Source organism: Furipterus horrens, unplaced genomic scaffold, assembly GCF_987537825.1.
Source record: "Furipterus horrens unplaced genomic scaffold, mFurHor1.1.pri manual_scaffold_1, whole genome shotgun sequence".
NCBI lineage: Eukaryota > Metazoa > Chordata > Mammalia > Chiroptera > Furipteridae > Furipterus > Furipterus horrens.
The window spans coordinates 169,604,935-169,628,602 of NW_028327171.1; the positions used below are offsets into that span (position 1 = coordinate 169,604,935).

The window sequence follows — 23,668 nt, forward strand, 5'->3', positions numbered from 1 at the left end:
CTACTGTAATATCTGAAATTGACATTTCGATAAACTTAGATGGAGCTATTGCCCATCCTGAACTTATGACTCAAATGAGAGAGAAAAAAATCTAGTAATTGCTACGAATAATAGGAATGAAAAATCGGAGTGCTCCAAATGCTATAGGTGAAAAGATGAGAAAGTGCTGTCATGGTAGGTTGAAAACAACTATGGAGCCTGTTGTTTTAGCAGAGGTTGGAGTCACTATCTCCTAATTGTAGCTAAGTAGAGAGGGAAGAGGTTCATCATTCAGTTCGGACACGTTTATTAGAGCCCACAGTTACGCAGGGCATTGTAGTTTTACAAAGGTGAATCGGACCCTGATTTTTCCCACTTCAGCACTCCCCTCAACCCACCTACCCCCATCCCGGACTGCTTAATTGTTTGTTTGCAAATCCCTGTTTATTCCTCGATGTTCATTTTAACTTGTTTTACTAACCTGGTAGAGAGGAATATGTTTCACCACGAACATCACAACCCTAATATTCATCCCCTGAGAAGGGTAAAAACACGACCCTCTGCCAGAGTTGAAGGCAATCCTTCATGTTCTTGGGAAGATCTCGATGTAAACTTTTATATCATTTACCTGCCTTTTGACCCCCTAGATCTCAGATTCCCTTAGAAACTAAACTTCTCATTCTTAGAATGCCCTCTCCTTTACTTAGAAAATAGACTCTATCATATTTGAACCCCATTTAATAACCACTCAACCTACTATGAGTGAGTGTATTGTGGCACACATACATGCAGTCTCTTCCTTGCTTGCATTTTTCTTTATTTTCCTCTTTCTCATTCATCATTGAATATTAGTGAAATTAAAATTCAACGATAATTTCTTACTCTGACAATATGTGAAGTAACATGGATTTTTAGACTCTGATAGAACTAGATTTGGCTCGGCGCTACTACTTACTGTGTGGCTGTGGACAGGTTCAATTCTCTTTGAGCCTCAATTTCCCCATTTGTAAAACCCTCCTTTCAGAGTTATGTAAATAGAAGTAAAACATTTAGCATGCCCAGTAAATGCTATTTTCATAAAAGCAGTATAGAACAGAGGGTAAGGGCACAGACTCTGAAGCCAGACATCCTGGGTGCATGGTTTTAACTCCATCACTTACGTGCGTGTGACATGCTCAAGCAACTGAACCTCTTGGTGTGATAATAATACTTTACCTCTTAGGAATTTTGTGAATATTAAATGAATTAATATATGTAAAGTGCTCAGAATAGTGTCTGTCATCTGGTAGGCTTTATTTAAGTATGAAACACTATTATTTTTCTTCTTTCTCCAAGGTACGACCCTCATCTCAAGAGCATAATGATTGTTTGGAACCAAAGCTAGGCTGGGACCTTCCTTGGCTGACCTTTCAAGCAATGCTCTGATGATAACACATTAACTTTTCCTGAGAGAAGGAAAACATGGAGGGTGTATGTTCTATCTGCTATGAGCTTTGAATAAGAGAAATGGCAGCCCTTTCGAGGATGCTGAGCAGATTGGTTGGCCATAGCTCACAATCATCCTTATTCTTTGGGAATCTAAGAAACCAAGTTGAGGCTAAGGAAAGGAAACCCCGAAGTGCTCTGAGCACTAAATTCTACATCTTATCAGCACTCAGAAATGTGAGAGATTGCTAATTATTTCAGCAATAGAATAGGTAATAGTCAACTTCACTTATTTATGTAGGCTGAAATTGAGTGTGAATGAAATTCTAGTGGAAACTCGATTGAGAAAAAACATTTAAGGGAGAGGGTGGGGTTGGGTGGAGATGGGGAAAAGAAAAGAGGGAACAACTGTAGCAGCATAAACAATAAAAATAAAACCTAAAAAAATTCAAGATCAATTTTCTTTTTCTATAAATTAAAAAGAGGCCATTTAAAAATTTAACAGTTATGCCTATATTTTTGGCTTGAAGATGCAGATATGTGAATTTACCAGTCACCTTCTGGAGCTGGTGATAAATACACTACATAGACCCTTATGAACACAAATTTAAGATAAAGTTAATGTATACAGCATAGAGCTTTGAAATTCTAACTTGTTGCCCGAGAATCAGTGTGATTAAAGCAATTGATTTTTCTTTTACCATTTCATCTTTTTATCCTTGATCAGTGGCCTCTTATAATGTTTATTCATTGCTATAATCAAAGGCAATTGTCTTGACTTCATAAAACCTTTTTGCCTTTGTTTTATTTTAGACCTAGTTTTGGTTCATGATGAATTCCTGAATGGTTGATTTGCTCACACTCCTTTTTGCTAACCTTCCTTAACAGCTTCTGGATTACTCTACCTAGCAATTTGCCCCATAATAATGGCTGCTGTGAAATGTCTTTTATTTCCTTTATTTTTAACAAGGATTCTTAACACCCTCTGTAGGTGACAATATGCAATTACAGATATAAAGTGTCCCTTAGGGGATAGCCAGTCACAGATGCCACCAGAATTTTGTGCAACTGTTAAATGTAATGAAAACAAAGTCAGATTCTCTAAACATCCAGATCAAATAAAATTTTAATTAAAAGTTATGAAGGTGTTTTATTGATTAACAATCTTAGTAATTAAAGAATGTGGTTGACATTTTTTTCTAGTTGGATTTGTTCTTCCTTTGAGATCTCTAATTGTTGTATGGTTTTACATTTATTGATAACTCTGTTTGATGAATGCAGATGTCACCTTTTACAGCCGTCGTTGACAGAGTAATCATATTGTGAGAAACACCAGGCTTATGTAGTAACAGCTGTTGCCGTTATCCATGCTGACATCCATCGGGGAAATGTGTTTGCTGCTATCATGGGCACAGGATAAATGGAAGGTGCAATAAAGCACAAGCTAACATTTTGAATATCCTTACAACTCTAGGAACTTTATTGCATATTACAAGCACTTTGATCTCTGTCCAGTACTTAAGTCTTAATTATCAGACTAATTGCACAGACTATGTTCATTTTCAGTGGTAATCCTTTTGTGATTAGGTTCTGCGTTCAATAACTGACTTATCCTTTAATTAAAAGGACTATTAACCTTAAGGCAGCTGCTGTGTCTTGGGACGAACCCATACAGAGTTTATGTTTAATATTATTGTAAAAGATTTTGCTGAAAGGTGTGGTATAAAACTGTGTAGAGGGAAAGCCATGAAATATATCTTACTTTTCTGATGTGCAAAAATGCTCTCCCTGCTAAAGGTGAGGGTTTTAACAAAGCCTCCTTGTGGATTAAATTTCCTAAGGGCCTATCTAACTGTACATCTACTGTATTAACCCTTTGAACCCTCATTTACAGGAAAAGAGTGCTTACTTTAGGATAAGGCAGAGTTTTCTCTTGATTTTCAAAATTATTATATGTGGACATGATCAGAGTTCTCAGCTGCTGGTGGTCCAGAATAGAGAATTTCCTTTTTCCTTTTTTTTTTTATTGCTACAACTGAAAGCTTTTGATATTGATTTCTTTGAAAAGGTTCATGGCAGCCTGAAAATAGACATAACAGTGTCATACTTATCAAACTTCCAAGCAGTGTGTGGTCAAAGCGGGTAATACTTAGTTCACAGGTAGCTAGTGAAACGATTAAGGAGCAGATGCAGGGAGAGTGAGTACCACAGTGTGGAAAGCCTGCCAAAAAAGCCAGATGCAGCCGATGGAGTGCTCTGTTTCTTCTCTTTGGCATCTGGGTTCTGCAGTGAACATTTCTCCCCAGTGTGCCCCATGGCACAGGGTCTATTGCTGTACCAGTCACTCAGGACAAGGAAGAGAAATGGTTTCTCTGACTCCTCCCCTCTTGCTTATACTCTTGCCTCCCAGAGGAAGAAGCCCTTCATTGATTTCTCATCCCTGGTGTCTTCACATATAAAATGTGGGATGCTGGGACTAAGGAGCTGCGGGAATGTCTCCGTTCCAAGGTTCCTGGGCCAGTAGGCAACCGTAAGTACTGTTCTGTCTCATCTTCCAAATATTACTTCTTCTGTTAGTGATGTGAGGACTAGCAAGACAAGAATTTTTCTTCAATGGTACACATTTTGCAGGAATTCAGCAATAACATGACAGATTTATCAAATGAGCATTGTCACTTGCTGGGGGATTCTGTGCTAACCAAGAGGGGGAGATAACACCATCCCAAAGCTCAGAGTCTAGCTAGTGGGACATTAACTCCTTCTGCCATGTTCATTGCTGGGGGTAGTGGCAGAGCAAGGAGATAGACTACCCAAATAGATCATATTCTTCTAGGTTTAGAATTCCCTGAATATTTTGTTCTTATAATAAATAGAGAGCTAGCATGTGATGAGTGGAGCTGGTAAAACTTTATCAATGTTAGTGGGAGGGCATAGATCTTGTGGTCTAGAGCATCAGCTCAAGCTAGATAGATACCAGTGCAATCCCAGCCTCATAGGTTACCAGCTGTGTGACTGTGGACATGCAACTTCCGTTTCTGCATCTTGGTTTCTCAACTATAAAATGGGGATATGCTTGTGGTGCTGTAAAGAATAAATGAGATGGCACATGTGGAACATTTAGCAAAATACCTAATGTTTAATAAATGGTGGCTTTAGTTACCCAGATTTAAGTTTCTATGTCTTGAGAGACTGTCCAGTAGCTAAGAAATTAAGGGGCAATATATTACATAAGGTGGTTATAATGATGATAATCTCTTATAATTCTGGTCTGGAGTCATTCCTTTGATCCTTACAGAAACACTGTGAAGTAGGCTGCTTTAGTGGTGACAACACCAAAGCTTGGGGTAGGTACGTGGCCTGCTCAGGCTCACATGTTGTAAACAAGGGACCCAAAAAGCAAATGAGACTCCCCAGGCCCAGTGCTCTATGGCCAGACATTCTATGAGAGTGGAGGGAGCCCCATAATCAGGCGGCTTCAATGTTTTCAAGTTTTCCTACAGACTCAAAACTCAATCACTCCTCTCATTTTCCCTCAAAGAATTAAAACTTTTCAAAAAGAGGATTTTAAGTGCATATAGTAATTAAATATTCAATATATCAAATTCATGACAATTTTTATAATTCAAGGATTCATTTATATTAATACAAATTTAAAAACCTATCCTGCATTTCAAAATATATTTCAAAAGAGCTTAGAAAGTGGATCTGAGTTTAGTAGAAAAAAACCTAATTATGCATTTACTTTGGACAGCAAATCTGCATTAATTATATGAGGTTAGCTTATATCAATTATGGTTTATAAAAACTCAAAATACCTTGGAAGGAAACAACAAATAAAAACCATATTACAACACATGTTAAAACAGAGCTAGGATGCTGATCTCTGTATTCTATTGTTAAAGAAGCTTATGTGAAGGAGGGTTATCAAATTGTCCAGCACATTGTAAAGAATAATGGAACAGCAGAACACTGGGTAGAAGTAGACATGCTTAAGACAATATCCTAAGATAATTTATTTGCCCTAACAATTCTGAGATTGGGGATGGGAAGAAGAAGTGTATTGACATATGTATGTAGGAAAATGGCTGGTAGTTTTACGAGTGGATTCTTCAAGCTAAATATATATGTATATACTTTAATTTCTATTATCTTAAATACAGATGAAGATACTCTGTATATGTTTTTAAAATAAGTTGCAGTTGCAATTTCCACAATAAACAGCCTGTCTCAAACAGTACAGGAAAACAGACACAATTAGTCTCTTTAATTGAAAAAAGAGACTTGTCTAAAAATGACTATTGAATAAAGGGCTATATTTCATATGTTGTTGAAAGATTTCTTTGTGTCTAGAGGGAAATCTCTCTATTTTTATACTTTCTTAGTGGTCAAATTGCATGTCTTATATAAGCACTATGATTGAAGAATGTCAATTCAATGAGATATAACTGCTATCACTGAGCTCTGTACTCCATTCAGTGTTACCATAGGCTTTATCTTTCTATTTCCTGCAGAGTGATCTGCCTTAATAATAGCTCCCTCTGATTCTCAACCTTGTCAGCCACTTTAATTATTAAAAGAGTCTAATTCTGGTTATTAAAATTTAGTCCCTTTTATTTAAAAATTTTACTCTCCTATTTGATCTAAAACATTCATCTTCTGTCAGTACAGATTAGCCTTGGGACTCCAGCAGCTGGCGGGGAAGGAGAGAGGAAGGTGGGGGGGGGGGGGAGAGAGAGAGAGAGAGAGAGAGAGAGAGAGCATGCGTGTTGCACAGTTTGCGCTGTCATACACCTGTCTCGTTTTCCCATTCTTACTACTCTGGTGAAAGGGCAAAGAGGAACAAGAGAACAAAACCATTGCCTTTTAACTCCAGTGCTCAGAGTCTTTGCTGGTTATAATTGCTGTTCCCATCCAAGCACATCTCATGTCTGACCCCTTCCTTTCCATTGTTTTTTGCTCGTTCTCTGTGATGGGCTGGCCATCCAAATGCTGGCTCTCTTGTGCGAATGGTATGGGATGTTTGATGAGTTCTTCCAAAGGCTGGACAGACACTTCCACCTGAAAAGCCCCCTGTGAGGGTCTTGGCCTCTTACTTTCTCCTTCAGCTCTCATCTCAGACTGTTCACCTAGCGGATAGCCTTTGTGGTGACACCAGACAGGAGCCTTTCAAAGTTGTCTCCTCTTTCCTTTCAGCACAGTGTCTGATGTCCTTGGGAACACTGCTGGTATTCTAAGGATGACTGGCAACAACAGGATGTGTCAAGCCTGTTCTGATTTTCTCCTGTCTCAAAAGGTAGGGTCACCTACCCTTCATTGAGCTCTGGTTCTATGTAATAAAGAACGATAGTAGAGACTAAAGTCTGAGTACCCAATGTGCCTGAGCTGGAGAGTTGGTGATGGGCAAAAAATCTGCTTTTATCTTGGAAAGTTTATAGTGATAGAGCTGGAAAAATGGTTCTTTTTAAGATCATGGGTTATATTATTTTCCAGAGTAATTCAACTTACTTAAAAAATTTATTTTACATAAATACTTTAAATGTATTTTCTCCATCATATCCTTACTTAGAATTTTCACCTTTTAATTAAACCATAATTCTGTTTTTTTTTCAAAAAAACTTATAATTTTAATTATTTTTATTGATACAATGGAGGATATTTTAAAAGTCTTTATAAGAAGGAATAATATAATACATAATATATAATAAACAAATATGTAAGTATTTTATGACAGTTTATGAATCAAATTATAATTAATGATTTAAATTTGATTAAACTCCTGGCTTTGACATCATTTATATGTTGTCCTAGCCCATGATTTCTGCACTTGGTGGCACTCAGTGAAAACATGGTGATTTACCTAGCAAATCCAGTCGAATTTGCTTGATGGCAGAGATGTCCTAAATATCCATGTGGCTGTACCTTATGGGGAGAGTGTGTCTGGGTGGTGTCACTGCAATCCAGGCTGATTTTTCTAAAATTACATTTTATTGATTATGCTATTACAGTTGTCTTAATTTTTTTCTCCTTTGCTCCCCTCCACCCAGCATCCCCCACTTCCTCAGGCAATGCCCCCTCCTTTGTTCATGTCCATGGGTCATGCACGTAAGTTCTTTGGCTTCTCCATTTCTTATACTGTACTTTACATACCTGTGGCTATTCTGTAACTACCTCTTTATACTTCTTAATCCCCTCACCTCTTCACCCATTCCCCCACATCCTCGCCCATCTGGCAACAAAACACTCTCTGCATCCATGATTTGGTCTCTGTTCTTCTTGTTTGCTTAGTTTGTTTTTTAGATTCAATCGTTGATAGATATGTATTTATTGCCATTTTATGTTCATAGTATTGATCTCCATCTTTTTCTTAAATAAATAACTTTAATATTTCATATAATAATGATTTGGTAATGATGTTTTTTCTTGTCTGGGAAGCACTTTATCTGCCCTTCCATTCTAAATGATACCTTTGTTGGGTAGAGCAATCTTGGCTATAGGTCCCTGCCCTACTTTTCATGATTTTGGTATTTCTTGACAATCCCTTCTAGCCTGTAAAGTTTCTTTTGAGAAATCAGCTGACAGTCTTATGGGAACTCCCGTGTAGGTAACTAACTGCTTTTCTCGTGCTGCTTTTAAGATTCTCTCTTTATCTTTAACCTTTGCCTCTCTGGGCTTCAATTTTTATCATGTCTATCATGGAAATTGGTAAGAGGCTTTTTAAAAAAAATTTTAGAATTGTTGCAAAAGTTAGAGATAATATACATAAGTAAAGCATCTAGTATTTAGAGAGCATGCTTGCTTTATATGAACCTAACACCCTATGACACAAACTCTAGGTAACTTACTGAAAGAAAAGGTCCAGAAGCTGTCTTCTCACTGGCTCAGAACTTTGTTCTAGGTTTTGTCTCTTATGCTGTCTAAATCCTCTGTATTCTGACTCTTTTACTTCATATCGGATTCTCTCTCTCTGCCTAACTATAGACTATTCATTGGCTGTTCTCCAGAGAATATTGCTGTGTTCCTAAGCATTCTTGCTATGTTCCTAAGATCCACTTTTATAATATACACCCTCTTCTCATTAAGTCCCCACACTATTTCTATGCTCACAGTCCTTGGACAAAGGATGTCTTATTCCTGTATCAGAGCTTTGAAATATCCATCTCCAGCCTGGGCTGAGGACCCTGGGCCACCAACTGTCCAACTGTGGAAGAAAAGAGAGAGAGAAAGCAAATATCCAGGGCCATGTAGTAGCTTTCATAAATGATTGTGATTGCTATTCTTAAAAAAGTATGTAGAGACCAGAATGCCACTTTACTATTTTACAGTGGGAGCTGCCCTTCAAGTGTTTTGTGTGTGTGTGTGTGTGTGTGTGTGTGTGTGTGTGTGTGTTCATTACCCTATTAAGATATTTGAGAAACTGAATTTGTATTTAAAATGTTGCTGGGTGAGCAGAGAATTAGGAAAAGCCTTGATTACGGCCAAACCTAGCAGGAAAGAATCAGTCTCTGTAGCTTCCCTTGTTAATCCCACCATTAGCTCAAGGCTGAGAACCCATTAGGCATTTGTTTAGGGCTCAGTAGATGGCCTGTTCCTCTTTGTAAATTTAGGCCACACAGAGTGGGTATGCAACTGTTCAATAGTGCAACCCAGGTGACTGCAGCTGGAGGGATGCTTCATGGGGGGACACAGGTGTTCTAGTCAGTCAATGACTTCTGCACAGTGGGGGAGACTTTTTCTTTTGTACACAGCTTGGTAACCTGTCAAAAAGCCAGGGTGGTTCACATAATCTCCTCACCACTGGATCACAAAGGAGAGTTGATGGAGTGCTGAAAGGAAATATGGAGAGAAAAGAATCGCTTTGGGGTAAAGTGTGGCAAGCATCTTTGTCAGCAGCATATCGAGACAGGGAACCTGCTTGAGTTCCAGCCTGTGTGGGTGTGTCTAAGGCAGATTAGAAACAGCAGTACAGTAACAAGAATGATAGCAGTACTGCATTTTTGATAGCTCGCCCTTCTCTTTCTTATATTCTTAATGTTTGTGCCTTCATGTCCTTTTACAAAATATGCTTTGCTAATCCTCAACGAGGCTCAATCTGACCATGTCATTTCTACTCCTGCATCCAGATAGCTAAGGTAATCACATAGCTGTGTGAATTGATGTCATTGCAAACATATGACTTCCTACTTGAATGGGAACCTCTGAAACATAGAACAATATTTTTGATCTACCAGATCCACTCACTCTTTCTCATTCCCCACAGCATGGATGACCCCTCTCCCATAGCTCTATGGTTCTATCAGTCATATCTACTTACCTCGAGCCCCTCATGAAGAGGGATCCCTTTTCCTTTTCAAAACGAATCCCTTACTTTCTGCTCCCTTACCATTGTTTTCCTTTAAGTTGATCTATTGATGTATTCATCTATTGATTTATTGACTTATAATTTATTTGTTAAAGAAACCATCCTGGCATCTTCCTCACAGACCATAAATAAACTTAAATCTTTAATCTGATAAGCAAAACAAACGGCAAAAACTTTCCTTCACCTTGCTTCCTCCCACTTGCTTCTGCTAACTTTCTTCTGAGTTCTATCACAACTGAATTCTAGGAAGAGCAACTACCACAATCTTCTTTTTCTAGCTTTCTGGCCCTTTGCAGCAGGCTCTTGCTTTGATTGTTTCATGGAAATTAATTCTTCAAAGTTTTCAAGAACTTCTTTCTTTCTAAAATCAGTGGAATTTTTTCTTTTATTCTTATTCGACTTAAGGAAACATCTAAAACTACGACCATCCCTTGAGAAACTCTTTGGTTTTTATAGAGGGAGGAATAGAAAGGGGGCTGCTGGTGAAAATGGAATAGCATATTATTACACATTTATTTATTAATGGCAGGGGGACTGAAATGACCTTTCCAGAAAGTTGTGAACCCAGCCTAGATGATCTTTGAGGCTTCTCTAATACTACTCTCTGTTGGCCCAGTTCAGCCTCCTTGGATAACAGCTTTTCGCTAGCTGGCTCCTTAAATGCAGTGGCCCTCAAGTTTTGCTTTTTGCCCTGTACTCTCTTTACATGACCCCGAAACATCTCATTCATAGTAATGGCTTCAGCATCAACCATATGCTATCAGTTTCCAGGTCTGCATCTTCAGCTCCCATCTCTCTCCTGAACTCGAGGCCAAAATATTTAATTGATTATTACATGTTTTCACATGACAGTCCCACTGGCATCTTAAACTCAAAATGTTCTAAACTCAACCTATCTCTCTCACTTGTCTCAAAACCACCTTGATGCTGCATCTACAAGGTGGGAAACTTGGGAATAATTCTTGACTTTTCCCTCTCTCTCACCCTGACTCCTCTGCTTAGATGGAATCCTACCAGTCCCCACATTTTTTGCTATAGCTCCGTTACTACTCACTCAGTTCAGGCCTTTGTTCTTGAGTGTTTCTGACAAGATCACAGAGAAAGAGCTTTGTGCATTGTATTTATTATTTTAATTACGAACATAAATTATTAATATTACAACCTCATTAATTACATATATTGTTCTAAAGACCTAAAGTTTTTCCACAGGGCTTTTGATTAGCACAATGATTACTGGAGCATATCATAAAGAAGGCTCTTAACCAAGGAGATTTATGACCAAATTTTGATTACGTTGGATGGGAGGCCAAGGAGAACACAAGGGATGGGAATAGTGAAAAGAGCCTAAAGCCTCATGTTAGACAAAAGCTTCAGTCCTCTTTTCCTCTTAATATTTAATCAGCACAGACAACATGTGAGGAGGCTGTCAGAGGCTTAAGTTTCTGCCTTTTGAATCCCCCATACCAGATGAGCACTATAGTAGCTAAGTGACCACAATTCCAAGTCAAGGCAAGAAGAGAAATCAAGAAATCAAAATAATTTACAAACTAGGTAAGAATCTGTATGTTCCAGTGAAAGAGAAATCGAGACTTGAAACTGAGCACTGAGTGGCACAGCGATGACTCAGTTTCTGTGCTATGGCTCTAAGATTTAAACTCCGCATTGGCAGGGGTTTTCCCTGTTACTATTGGTGTTTTGTTCATTTGTACAATGAGGGAATGTTGTCCCAACAACTTAGAATCTTGCCATAATGCCAGGAGCCTTAGGCAAGATGAGCAAAGGTCAGTCAGAAAAGGAAATAGCATCTATTATTAGACAAGGACCAGCCATCTCAACGGGCAAATTGAATAAAATATTGTGGTGGTGCAGAATCTGTCCCTTTACTCATGCAAAGACATTGATTTCAAGTGCATTGAAACAGAAAGCAAAATGTAGTCACTTAGAGCTGTTTTATCCACCATTATCTCAGAATTCTTGATGAGGCTGATAAGCTTGGTGTGGGCATTAAACCAGCCTCTGTCATTTCTCTCCTGCCACCTTTCATGATTTTTACAAGTTTAGCCCAGTAATCTGGGGAGAAGCTCTCTTAATTTACCTGCTCTGTTATGTCACTGCCCAACGTGAATGCCTCTAGCTTTACTGATTTGCTCACATCCTTAAAATCAGATGACAAATACTACATTTGAGACCTGTCTTTATTTAGTATTTTGTTTGTTTATATTCTGGCAGAATATTCACATAAAGGGTTGTACAAGGTGGAAGAAACTGCTGTATTGCATTTGGAATGCATGATATTGACTGCTAGAGAATCAGTTAAATTGCAGTGTGAATAATGATTGTCACTGGCCTTCACCCTTTTGGCAAAAATTGCTTATTTGTCACCCTGGTGCATGTAAGAGACACAATTGCTTGCTGGTGATCTAACGGATCACCTGTGAGTATCATTGGCATGTCAGAGGAGAGATAATTTAATGAGCTTCAGTTCCTGCCAATTATCTGGAAACAAATCCCTCCGCAAGCTATTCTGTACATCATCAAAATGTTTAACCAAATTCTTACTTGTAGCAGGGAAGATGATTGGGTGTTGGATTAGTCAACATGCTGTCGATATTATCTTGCACGCATTTGTCCTGTCTACTTATCCAATCACCTTCATTCTTTAACACTGACAAATTGTAATATGTAGTCATCCAATCCTTTATTTTAAATTACTCTGCTCAGTATGTACACTAACTGTAAAACCAAAACATTCCCAGGTGTGGGTGGGTTGAATTGTAGACCTGGTTATTTGTGTGGCATGTGATCTTGCCAGTTGGCTGAAAGAGAAAAAAGTGACTTTATTCATGTACCTTCTGATGCCAGTGAAGACATGAATCTGGACGACTCTATGAGTGGCTTCACATAGAAAGAGGGAGTGTTTGGGATGAAAGTTCTGTGAACTAGCTTTGATGGGGCAGGGGAAGGAGATAGACAATGGGAGGACAGAGTTTAAGGATAGAGCAAGGAGAAGAGGGGAGCTGAGTCATATGTAGCATCCCTGTGAGCAAGGAAGGGACAAAGACATGTGTCACCCAGAAAGCCTCAGTACTCCCTAGCTATGGGAGCTTCTTATATCTTTGGCCCAGTCAGCTTCCCTCTACCCCCTCCCCAGATTTCTGTGAGTTTCAGAAAATGCCCTTCCCCAGGAACATCTCTTTCTAGCTCTATGTTTCTATCTCTGGTTCTTGCAGGTGGGTACATTGAGTACATTCACTGCTTCAAGACCACAGTTATGCTAACCTAGAACAGGAAGCCCTGTTTGTTGATGGTCAATCTCTTCCCAAACCAACATGCACAAAGCATTTGGTGAATCTACCTCCTATCATATACCATGCCACTGCCTCTGCTCTTCTTCTTCTCTCATCTTTCTTAAGCCTCCCCTGAGCAACACATACCTCCTCTGTTTCCAGAACAGGCCTGAAGGTTGGGAGAAGGGCAGCCCAACAGCTTCTGTCCCAAGCAATCTTAGGAGGAAATTTGCAACATAGCTGCCTCCCCCCCAAAGAGGAATTCTATGGTAGTTGCTAAGACGATAACATTTTCACCATCTTTTTACATTCTCCCATGAGGAAAATATTTCCATCCTGGCTAATTTCTTATGCAAAATTTCTGAGGCATATGTAAGAAGACATCCTGCTTTTACTCACAACATGTTTGACACCCACCACCAAGCACTTCTCCAGTTCTCTGTGGACACCAACTGGGCATCCACAATCCAATTCCATTCAATTCTGATACTACCTGGAGTTAGTGCAGAACCCAATATGTAAGGGTTCAGTGCCACAAGACTGCATGCTAGTCACAAGTCCTAGGTTGTCACCTGAACTTCTGACTATAAATCTGGGAGTTCTCATGACTCTCTTTTTAGGTTAGATAACTTGCTAGAATAGCCCACAGAACTCAGGGAAGTACTTTACTTACTATTACCCGTTTATTATGAAGGATACAATACAGTAACAGCTAAATGGAAGAGATGCACAGGGCAAGGGCTGTGGGGAGGGGCTCAGAGCTTCTGTGTCCTTTGGGCATGCCTCTCTCCCAGCACCTCTTTGTGTCCCCCAACCAAGAAGCTCTTGGAACCCCATGATTTAAGGGTTTTTCTGTAAGTTTCATTAAGTATGCATGATTGATTAATTGGTCATTGGTGATTGAACTCAACCTCCAGCCCCTCTATCCTCTTTGTATGCTAGAGGGTAGACTGAAAGTTTCAACTCTCTAGTCGTGCCTTGGTCTTCCTGGTGACTAGCCTGCAGCTCTCTGGGCCACCAGTCATCCCACCAGCATACAAAAGACTCCCTTCATAGTCAAACATTCCAAAGGTGTTAGGAGCCAGGAAACAGACACAAAAACCAAATATCTATTTCTTATTGTACCACAGAACCCTAGATTTATTTGTGGCACCTATATTTCAATCATATTTTTTTATTCCAAGGGTCTGGGTAGGATTTTTTTAAAAATTGGAGACCCTGGCTCTAGATGGGTAGCTCAGATGGTTAAAGCATCAACCCCTCTATGCCAAGGTTATGGGTTTGACCCCAGATCAGGGCACATACAAGAAGAAACAGATGAATGCATGAATAGGTAGAACAACAAACTGATGTTCTCTCTTTCTCTCTTTCTCCCTCTCTCTTTTTCTTCCTTCCTCCCTCCTTTCTCTTGCTCTCTCTCTCTCATTGAAAAAAAAAAAAAATCAATAGGAAGAAGAGGAGAGGAGATCCACACAGTTCTTAGGAAGGAGAAGATCTCCATGTGACTTAGCAGGAATTTTGCTAAAACTGGACAATGCAGGGATGAACACAAGAGCCCAAAAGCCAGGGCTTAGTTGAAGAGAATTCAGAGGAGCCCGACGAAGGCTTGGTTAAGGAGAGCCTCTGTCAGTGAAAAGGGTCACAGAAAAAAAAAATCAGATCCCAGAATGGAAGGAAATTAAATTTTTTGTGTACGTGAACCAGCTCTGTCACTGGACTTTCCTTCCGTGGTCCATCAGCGCCTCATTCCCACGCGAGGTCACCAGCTGAGCCACGAGGGCCCCACCTCGAGACGCAGGGGGCAGGGCGCTCCCACTGGTCCCGGAGAGGGTCTTGCGCAGAGCGCAGGCACCTCAGCGACAGGGCGCTGGGAGGGTTGTTGTGCTCGGGGCGAGCGCCTCTAACTTCTCAACCTGCTGCTCACCCCGCGAAGTCAGCTCCCTGCGCTGGTCCCAATACGCCGCCTTCGAGCGGCCGTGGGCAGGGCGGGGCCCATGGTGTGGCACCCCGAAGGTCCGGATTTTATTTGGGAAGAAATATCAAAGATAGGCAGAAGGAAGAATGTATGTTTGCCCAAGTTTAAGAGCTAAAACTCTTAGAAGAAAACAGGGGAAGATCTTCATGACCTTGGATTTGGTAATGGGTTCGTAAGTATGACACCAAAAGCACAGACAACAATGAAAAAAAAATAAATTGACTTCATCAAAATTTAAGAATTCTGTGTATCAAAGGACACTATCAAGAGAATAAAGAAAATATTTGCAAGTAATATATCTATCTGATAAGGGATTAATGTTCAGTATATATAAAGAACTCCTACAACCAAAAACACCCAATTCAAAAATGGGGAAAGGATGTGAATAGACATTTCTTCAAGGAAGATATACAAATGGCCAACCAGCACATGAAAAGATGCTCAACACCACTAGTTATTAGGGAAATGCAAATCAAAATCAAAATGTGAATCAAAATATTACTTCACAACCCACAGATGGACACTCTCAAAAAAAAAAAAAAAAAAAAAAAGGAAAATAGTGTTTGCAAGGAGAAATTGACTGGAACCCTAGTGCAGTGCTGGTGGAAATGAAAAATTGTGTTGCTCCTGTGGAAAATGTTTCGTGTTTCCTCAAAATTAAAAAGAATTTCCATATGACCTAGCTATTCTACTCTGAGGTATATAGTCAAAAGAAATGTGATGTGGTAGGGAAGCTGACTAAATTCCAAACTTTGGTAGCTCTCTCCTGTGTTAAGAGAAATCCTCCATATCGGTTATGTTGGTTACCTATCATCATTCCTGCTAACTTCAACTCACCACCAAGGCTCTACCTCTGAGGAAGCACAGTGGATATGAGATCATTATTACATAGTTTCTAGAGATGAGTTCAGAAGAATAGGTCTTCTCAGCCCTCTCTGACTGACTTTGAACTAGAGAGAGGGTATCCTTTGCTTTCCCCAGTCATCTTTGCAGCAATTCTTCAAGAAAGATTTATTAAACACTTGTTCTATGTAAAAAAAAAAAGAAAAGAAAAAGAAAGAAAAAAAATTAATAAATAAAAATTTAAAAGATTGGAGACCCTTTCTGGGGTATTCCTTCCTGGCTCTGCCTGGTCACCTTGGGTTTTGGGAGAGACCGTCATTGTCCTTGCACTGTTCTCCATCCCCATGTGCAGGCATGGGGTTTCCTTCATCAGAAGGTTTCTTTGGTCCACAGAGGGCCAGGGGCTACCTCACTGGTTTCTATACAGTGGTGTTAGGGACTGGGGCTTCTAACATACATCTATCCTTCTCAAAACTGAATAAGGCTTTTCTGTCACACAGTCCTAGACAGTCCTGCAGTATGTGCCTGGATCTTGCAGAAGCCATGGGATCTCATGTCTTGTGTGTGACCTGACCCTCTACTGAAGGCCAGTTAGTGGGTTTTGTCTTTCTGGCACGTTGTTTGTTCTAGAGTGTGGTCTTAACCAGGAATGAATAATTTACCAATTTCTTTCTTCCAGGTCTCTGCTTTATTAGAATCTGACCACAGCAGGCAAGAGACCTCTGCAAATCAAAACCTCTGTCTTCAGTTTCAGCTTTGCTGGTCTGATTTCTTCCCAAGGACAGCCCATAACTTTGCCTTTCTTCCTCCTTCCAAGTTAGCTTCCCTAAAAGTGAGAATTCAGTGCCCTCTGGTTACTTCAGCAGTCCGTGCTTCTCCAGTAATGGCTCCAAGTATTGCCCCTGCAGCAATTTGTTGTAAACAGGGTCTAATTCTCTAAGCCATGACTGCAGCCTTGTACTGTTGTAAAAGGCTCTTAGTATAGAATCGTTTTTCTCTTTTCCACTGTTGTGTGATCAGAAACTTGACATTCAATTTCCAGCACCCCTTATGCTACAGCAAGCTGAATCCACATAGGCCAAGTCTTTAGCTCTAGCAATAGCCACATTGGTGACTGACCATTTTTAATTCTTCTGCCAGGGTTTTTGCCAGCTTTCTGTTGTTCTGCACGGCTTCTCCACTGTGAGGCCTGTCACATGCAAGCTTTCCTTCCTCTTCAGGGGAATGTGTGTGGGAAGTGGATCAAGTCCCCGGTCCCACCTGGGCCATAATCTGTGCTGTGGGAGCTGTCCATTATTCCTCCTCTCTACTTTAAACTCTGGCTGGACAGGAACAAATTGTCCTGTCACCTGTAGCCTCTAGTATAGCATCTTGCCCAAATGCTTAGTAAATAGTCATTGAATTAAATTTGAATTAAGTCCACAGCAGTAGGATACACTGCTTAATACTTGTAATCATTACCCGCCGTTCAAGAAGGGGCACTATCAAGGGAAGCTGGACAACCTATGTACTGTACACTTGGAAAGAAGGCTGTCCAATGAGTATGCAAATTGGAAATACAGATCAGGATTAAGAGATGACACTTCTTGCTCATAGAGTACAGTATTTTGCAAATATCACCTTTCCCTTCTGTTATCTCAGGCAGTCTCCTCTACCTTCCTTAAATTATTCAGTTCACCATGATTCTTTGCAGCAAACTCATAGTTTTACAAATTACACAGGTGAAAACTATTAGAATAGGTGTTGATGGGATACAGCGTTAAATAAAATATCAACTCTGCTCTTGAGAAATCCATTATCTAGTGGCTTTTCCTTTTCCTAGCTGTGTGACCTTAGGAAAACTGTTTCCTCTCTCTGTGCCTCAGTTTCCTTGTCTATAATAGTGGTATTATAGATATATATCAGAGAAGGAAAACTCTGACTCCAAAAAACCTCCGCTGCCTTGCGGCATACCTCTTCAGGGGAAAGGCTAAGGGAGTAAACCCCGACAGAAAATCCAGAGCCGGAGTCCCTAAGGCGGTTTGACGTTGTAGTCAACACCGGCAACTCCTGCGGCGCACCTGAAGCCAAGCTGTATTGACTCCGTCTTTCCCTTGGACCCTTCAGCTGCGAAGAGAGGGGGGTCTGCTGAATGGGCAACAGCAGACCCTCCATATCACCCTGCCCAGGCTCTGTAGCTTCAGCTTCACTGGAGAGGACACTCCAGTGTCATCGCAAGATGTCGATTCAACACGGGAGGAGACAGATACCGTGTCACTCCCGAGTCAGACTGCACAGCCATTCTCGGCGGTGCAGATAGACTCTTAAGAAGCTACACCATCGTCTCTCGAGATGGACGGCTGCCGACGACGAATAGTGGTATAGCAGTAGTACCTACCTCATGGAGTTATACTGGAGGCTAAATAGATTAAAAGTACTTAAAAGTACACAGAAAGCATTTAATAAATGTTATCTATTATAATTACTCAGGCCAACACCATATTTCCTATAATCTTGCCTCTCCTCCCCCCAGCTCTGATTCTCCTTGGTTCCCTGACTCTGAATGTGATAGTGATGCAAGTTATTGACCCTATGGGTCGAGAGTTGGGTGCTGGCTGGTGTGATGCTGGAATTATGGGGCTCATGATGCAAAAACTCAGGCTGCTACTTCATTTTCTGCATTTTTAGTTCAGAGTGGGACTAGTTTAGCACCACAGGGGTTGAAAATGACAGTTTTAGGTAGGTGATATGTGTTGCACTTCCCTGAAGTGTTTCCAAATTGAGGTTTTCAAAGCCTTAAGTTGGTTATCAATGTACTTATCCTCTGAAATTATGTTTTTGGAAATATTGTTTTGGATGTTCTGCCCTAACATGCCTTCTGGAATGTTCTTTATTTGTAGTATCCCCATGCTGTAGACTTACCCTTATGGATTAAATGGCCTTTTGACAAGGTTTTCTAATAAATCACCAATTGCACTCTTGGGGAGGTTCTAAGTGCAGTCTGTTTTTTTTATTGAGGTCAGCTTCATTGTTTTAGAAGGATCAATTATATTACTGTTATTTGAAAACAAAACATAACTCAAAAACCCTTTGCTGCCAAGTATGCATAACTCCAGCACTGAAAATGTAGACAACAGCCCTAAGTGATTGGATTATGTTTTCTGATTGTACGATCAACTCTACATTGTTCCCAGCAGGAGGAGGGGCAGTATCAGGCACCCTCTCACTCTGTCCTACAGGAGCATGCCTAGGGGCGCACTCAGTCCCAAAGCTTCCGGAATGGGTGTGTTTTCCATTCCTGTCAGAGGCAGTGGTTTGTAAATATTCTGAGAAGCCCAGAATGAAAAGGTTAAACCAGTACATTTTCACTGGGTGAGGATTAATTAGGAGATGATTTGTGAGGACTATTATGTGTGTGCTAAATTTACTGACCTTTATTTCCCCCTGCATAGAATGAAGCTCTGAGCTCAGTGCTCATTATCCTTAAATGTTTTTATTTCTCTGTATCATCACCTCATTCATTTTATTTGGTAGTTTTAAAATGTACTAATTCGGAGCAGTAGGCTCCATTCATTCTTGGGAATAGAGCATTTAGTAGGCACAGCTATGCAGGCCTTAGAAAAACTGTTTATGATCCCGGGGAGGGATGGGGGGTCTCTGGCACTAAGATTGGGTTCCTGGTCCAGGCTGGCAAGGATCCCAACAGATACCCTCCCACTGTTCTGTGGGCAGCATGCATGTCTGAAGGCCCTGCTAACAAGCTTTTTAAAAACCAGGCTTAAGTACTGCCTTGCTTTTTCTTGGCTATTTAGGGATATGAGCTATTTTGTTGATTAGTCCTTTCTCATCCACTTCTGTTTTCTTTGTCAGCCTTTGGACCAATTGTTTTTTGTTGTACTGCTGTCCAAGGGCACACTGGAGAAGATTTCAAGAGAGGCCTGGGTGAATGCCTCACTTTGCTCTGTCTGAGCTTCCCGCAAAATGCAGAAGGCTCTCTTCCCTAACAGCGCCTCAGGCCACCAAGATGGCAGACCAGAGCAGAGGAGGTGGTTCAGGTGAGGACCCTGAGCCTGCGCAGGAGGGGCAAGCTGGCTAGGCAGTTCTGCTGGTGCTAGCCTCAGCCTGTAGATGGAAGAAATGAGACGGAAGAAGAAGTCTCATCTTTAGTTACCATGTACTCTAGTGCCCCAAGCTGTGGAGTGTCCAGGACAGTGAAAAGATAGGATAAGGATGGCAGAAAGCCCCAACCACAGTTTAGTCATATCCTCCTGAGATCTTATGCTTACCACTAGCTCTACTACTCACAGCCTTTCTGCTTCTTGACCTCTATCATCTAATGATCTGTAAAAGGAAGTTAGAGCTCAAAGACAGAGGAAACAGCATTCTTTTGACTACTGGATATTTTTCCTCTATTTGGTTCTCACTAGAAATTCTGGTTAAAAAATATTAGAGGACAGAAGAAGATAGAAATAAGGGCCACAATGATAATCTGGTTTAATTTGGATTTAATTAATCTCTGTCTCCCTATCTATTCTACTTTAAGCAAACTTTGATTTAAACGTGAAAATCTTGATTTTAAAATATACATGATTTTAAGATTTAAGGAATAACTTGTAAAAAATGTTCTATATCTTTTAGGATATAATCCCTTGGTGTGAAATAAATATGAATTAATTATCAAGGAAACAATTTACATACTTCTCAAGAGCATGTCTAATTGTGGGAAGTGAGCTACCTTGAGACAGTAAGGGTGGGCTGCTCTGAATCTTTGCTCAACCCTTAGCACATGGAGATGTTCAATAACTACCGAATCCACAATGAGGATATTTTGACTCTTTGGACTGCTCTGCATTGCTGAATTTTAAATTGCTACTTGCTAGCAGGGCAAAGTTGAAGGTGAGGGGCAAGTCTCAGTATCAGCCGTAGCTAGATGAGCCTTGATGGGACTGAGAAAGATGGTGTTTCCAGGGCTTTGACATTTTGTTCTCTTGTTATATAGCAGCTATAAAATAGTCACTAGCATTTCCCGTCTTCCTTGCTGATACACACAAGCAATAAGAGAAATGAGGGTCCCAGTCTCCTGCCTAATTTGGGAGCTTAACTGGAGATAGCAGCTCTGTGATACTCGGAGCAAGAGGGCTCATGTCAGCAGGTTCACCCAAGCAGAAGTGCCCTGTGGAGGTGACTGAAATGGGGAAATGTTTCATGTGAAGGCCCTTCTCCTGAAAAACCCAATGTGAGTGATTACTGATGTCCATTTCTAAAGTTATTTCTATAATGTGCATTTGCTGAAAATGGGAGAAAATGAAAGATGCTAATGTTTGAATATTCTGAAGCTCAATGTTGTACACATCAGAACATTTCACATTTAACTTAATGAGTCACCCAGGTGTACATTGACCAGTTGCTTTCTTAAACTCGGAGACTAATTTTTTTCTTATGCACTGGTCTGCTCTCTATGTGGCTTTTTAAAAAATATGTGGGATATTACAGCACTGAAAATATTACTGATGCAGATCTTATTCCCAGACCATTGAGTCTATTTAGATATGTCATGCTCATAAAAGCTCATGTTTATTGAAGAGGGTTATTAAATTTACTGTAAGATTACATAAAGACCCTTTTAGGTGAAAAATGCAGGTAGGATGGTTTGAGCAGATGCTTTATAAACCTTTTATGAGCCAAAAAAAGTTCTAAATGTAAATGTCTTATGTGGAAAGTAAAAGCAATTTGTTTTTCTCATTAGGTGCCAGACAGTCAGCTAACGTGGAGATGACAGATTTTGAGATCTATGAAATCAGAGCCAGTTTTCTTTAACAGAGGACTGCTAGCTGCTTACCTTCTCTATCAAAATGAGCATTCATTTCAAGGTTAGGTACAGACATATAAATGCCTGCCTTTTGGGGGAAGGATTCTATTTGGGCCCTAGATATATTGTTGAGAGGCTTGTAATACATTTGGCTTAAGACACAGACACACACGGTTACAAAATACAGTGTAATTAAAGATATTCATCACTATGTTCATTTGAACTTGTACAATAAGAGTATCTCATACTGTTTCTCTTCATTACTATGCAAGGCCAGAGCTTATATTTCTTGAGCTGGAATGATGCCAACTCAATAGAGAGTCATTTCAATATTTGAGCTTTACACATTATTATTAATCATGATGATGATGTACTTTTCAATATCCATGGTACTTTGCAACCATTTTTATTAGCTGTTTCTCTGACTAGCTGAATCAGGCCAAGGGAAGTTACTACTCTGTTGCAGGTGAAGAAGCAGGCGCAGAGGGATTCGTGACTTCAGGATCACACAGTGCATTATGGGTATAGTGGGTATGAGAACTCACAATCTTGTATTTTTACACTCTGACACTGAGGCTCTTCTCACAGACTCTCATTTTTGAGAATAAACTTTCATAATAAAAATTTCAGATATATTTAGGAAGCTGAAAGTTACTGTTGTGTGCTGGGCACACAATAGGTCCTCAAAAAATATTAGCTAAATAAATGTATAAATATCAATTGGAGGTTCAAAGCATAAGATTGTCAAAAATGAGCTGCTTGTGTAAAAGTAACATATTTTGAGCTAATTAATGGTAATTGGAATAGGACACCAGTTTGTGGATAAGTTGGATATATTGTGTGTTTCAGAGTTAAGTGATAAATCACTGCAGGATAATAATGAGAGCATATGTCTCCAACAGCTTTTCAGAAAAAGTGTGGTGTTCTAAAAGTAAACTAGTGGACCAAAGAGATAGTGAAGATTTATTTCCTACTTGTTGGCTGAAATAGATTTCTTTCCTTAGCCTATTAATGACAAAGCATTAAAAATGTTTATACAATAACCTCAGTTAAAATTACAAGACAAATGTACTATAATTAGAATGTCTACAACCCCCCAAAGGCTGTATCAACCTTCATATTGTTGAGGCAGACTGTTGCCTGTACGTGGGGGAGATTTAACAACTGTAATGCCGTATAGCTTGTGGCCACTAACAAGACAAGCACGTTATTCCACCAGTTAATCTGTACCCATCTGTGTCTTTGTGTTTCACTACCTCATTGCTTTTGAAATGTCTGGCTCTGGTATCTTGATAAATTCTAATTTAGGTGGTTTAAATATATTCACCCAAATTTTTACTGGAGAAGTATAAAATATCCTAACTTCTATATCTTCAAAATTATGTTGTGCAGTTATATCATCACTGTTCGAAGAAAAACCCAATCCACAGTAGGAATACTGAGCACTATGGTACATGGAACAATCTGTTCATCTCTTCCTTCTCTAATGACATGATTGGCTAGATGCTGCCCATGTCATCAAAGGACGTCTGTTTTTAGACTATCAGATCGTTCATTGTGGGGCCCACTTTTTCAACCTTTTTGGATTTTGAATAATTTAAGTGAAATAAAACAAGCCTATTTAAGTTTTTTTTGAGGGTGTTATCATAGGTAGCTACTGTGAGCCAGAATTCTAAGCTTAACACAAATTGTGTTTATATAGTGAAAATGTTTTCTAACTAGGCTTTATTGTATAGACCCAATTCTTACCCTTTGCTTTATTTGAATCACCTTTGGCAGTCAAGCAGCTCGGGGAGGGACTTGGAACAAACAACGCAGCCCTGTTAGGCCTGAAGGTATAGCAGATCCAGGGCATTTGGGATTGTCCTGTGTTTATGAGGGAAAAACTATGTTATAGCCACATGATGAATTTGGGGATTCATTTAACAAATGCTTATTGAACGCCTATTGTGTGAAAAGCACAGTGCTGAATCTGCTAAGACCTCAGAATAGAGTCTTCATAAATAGCCTTC

The 23,668-nt window shown here is 39.9% G+C and overlaps 1 long non-coding RNA gene across 1 annotated transcript in view; it reads left to right on the top strand.

Moving 5' to 3' along the window:
* The first annotated feature begins 3,858 nt into the window (after positions 1 to 3,858).
* LOC150022261 (uncharacterized) overlaps positions 3,859 to 23,668 on the top strand; it is a 50,652-nt gene continuing 30,842 nt past the window's right edge. The window contains exons 1-2 of the long non-coding RNA XR_016509251.1: positions 3,859 to 3,934; positions 6,598 to 6,697. This is a non-coding gene — a long non-coding RNA (uncharacterized LOC150022261). The remainder of the gene's footprint in view (positions 3,935 to 6,597; positions 6,698 to 23,668) is intronic.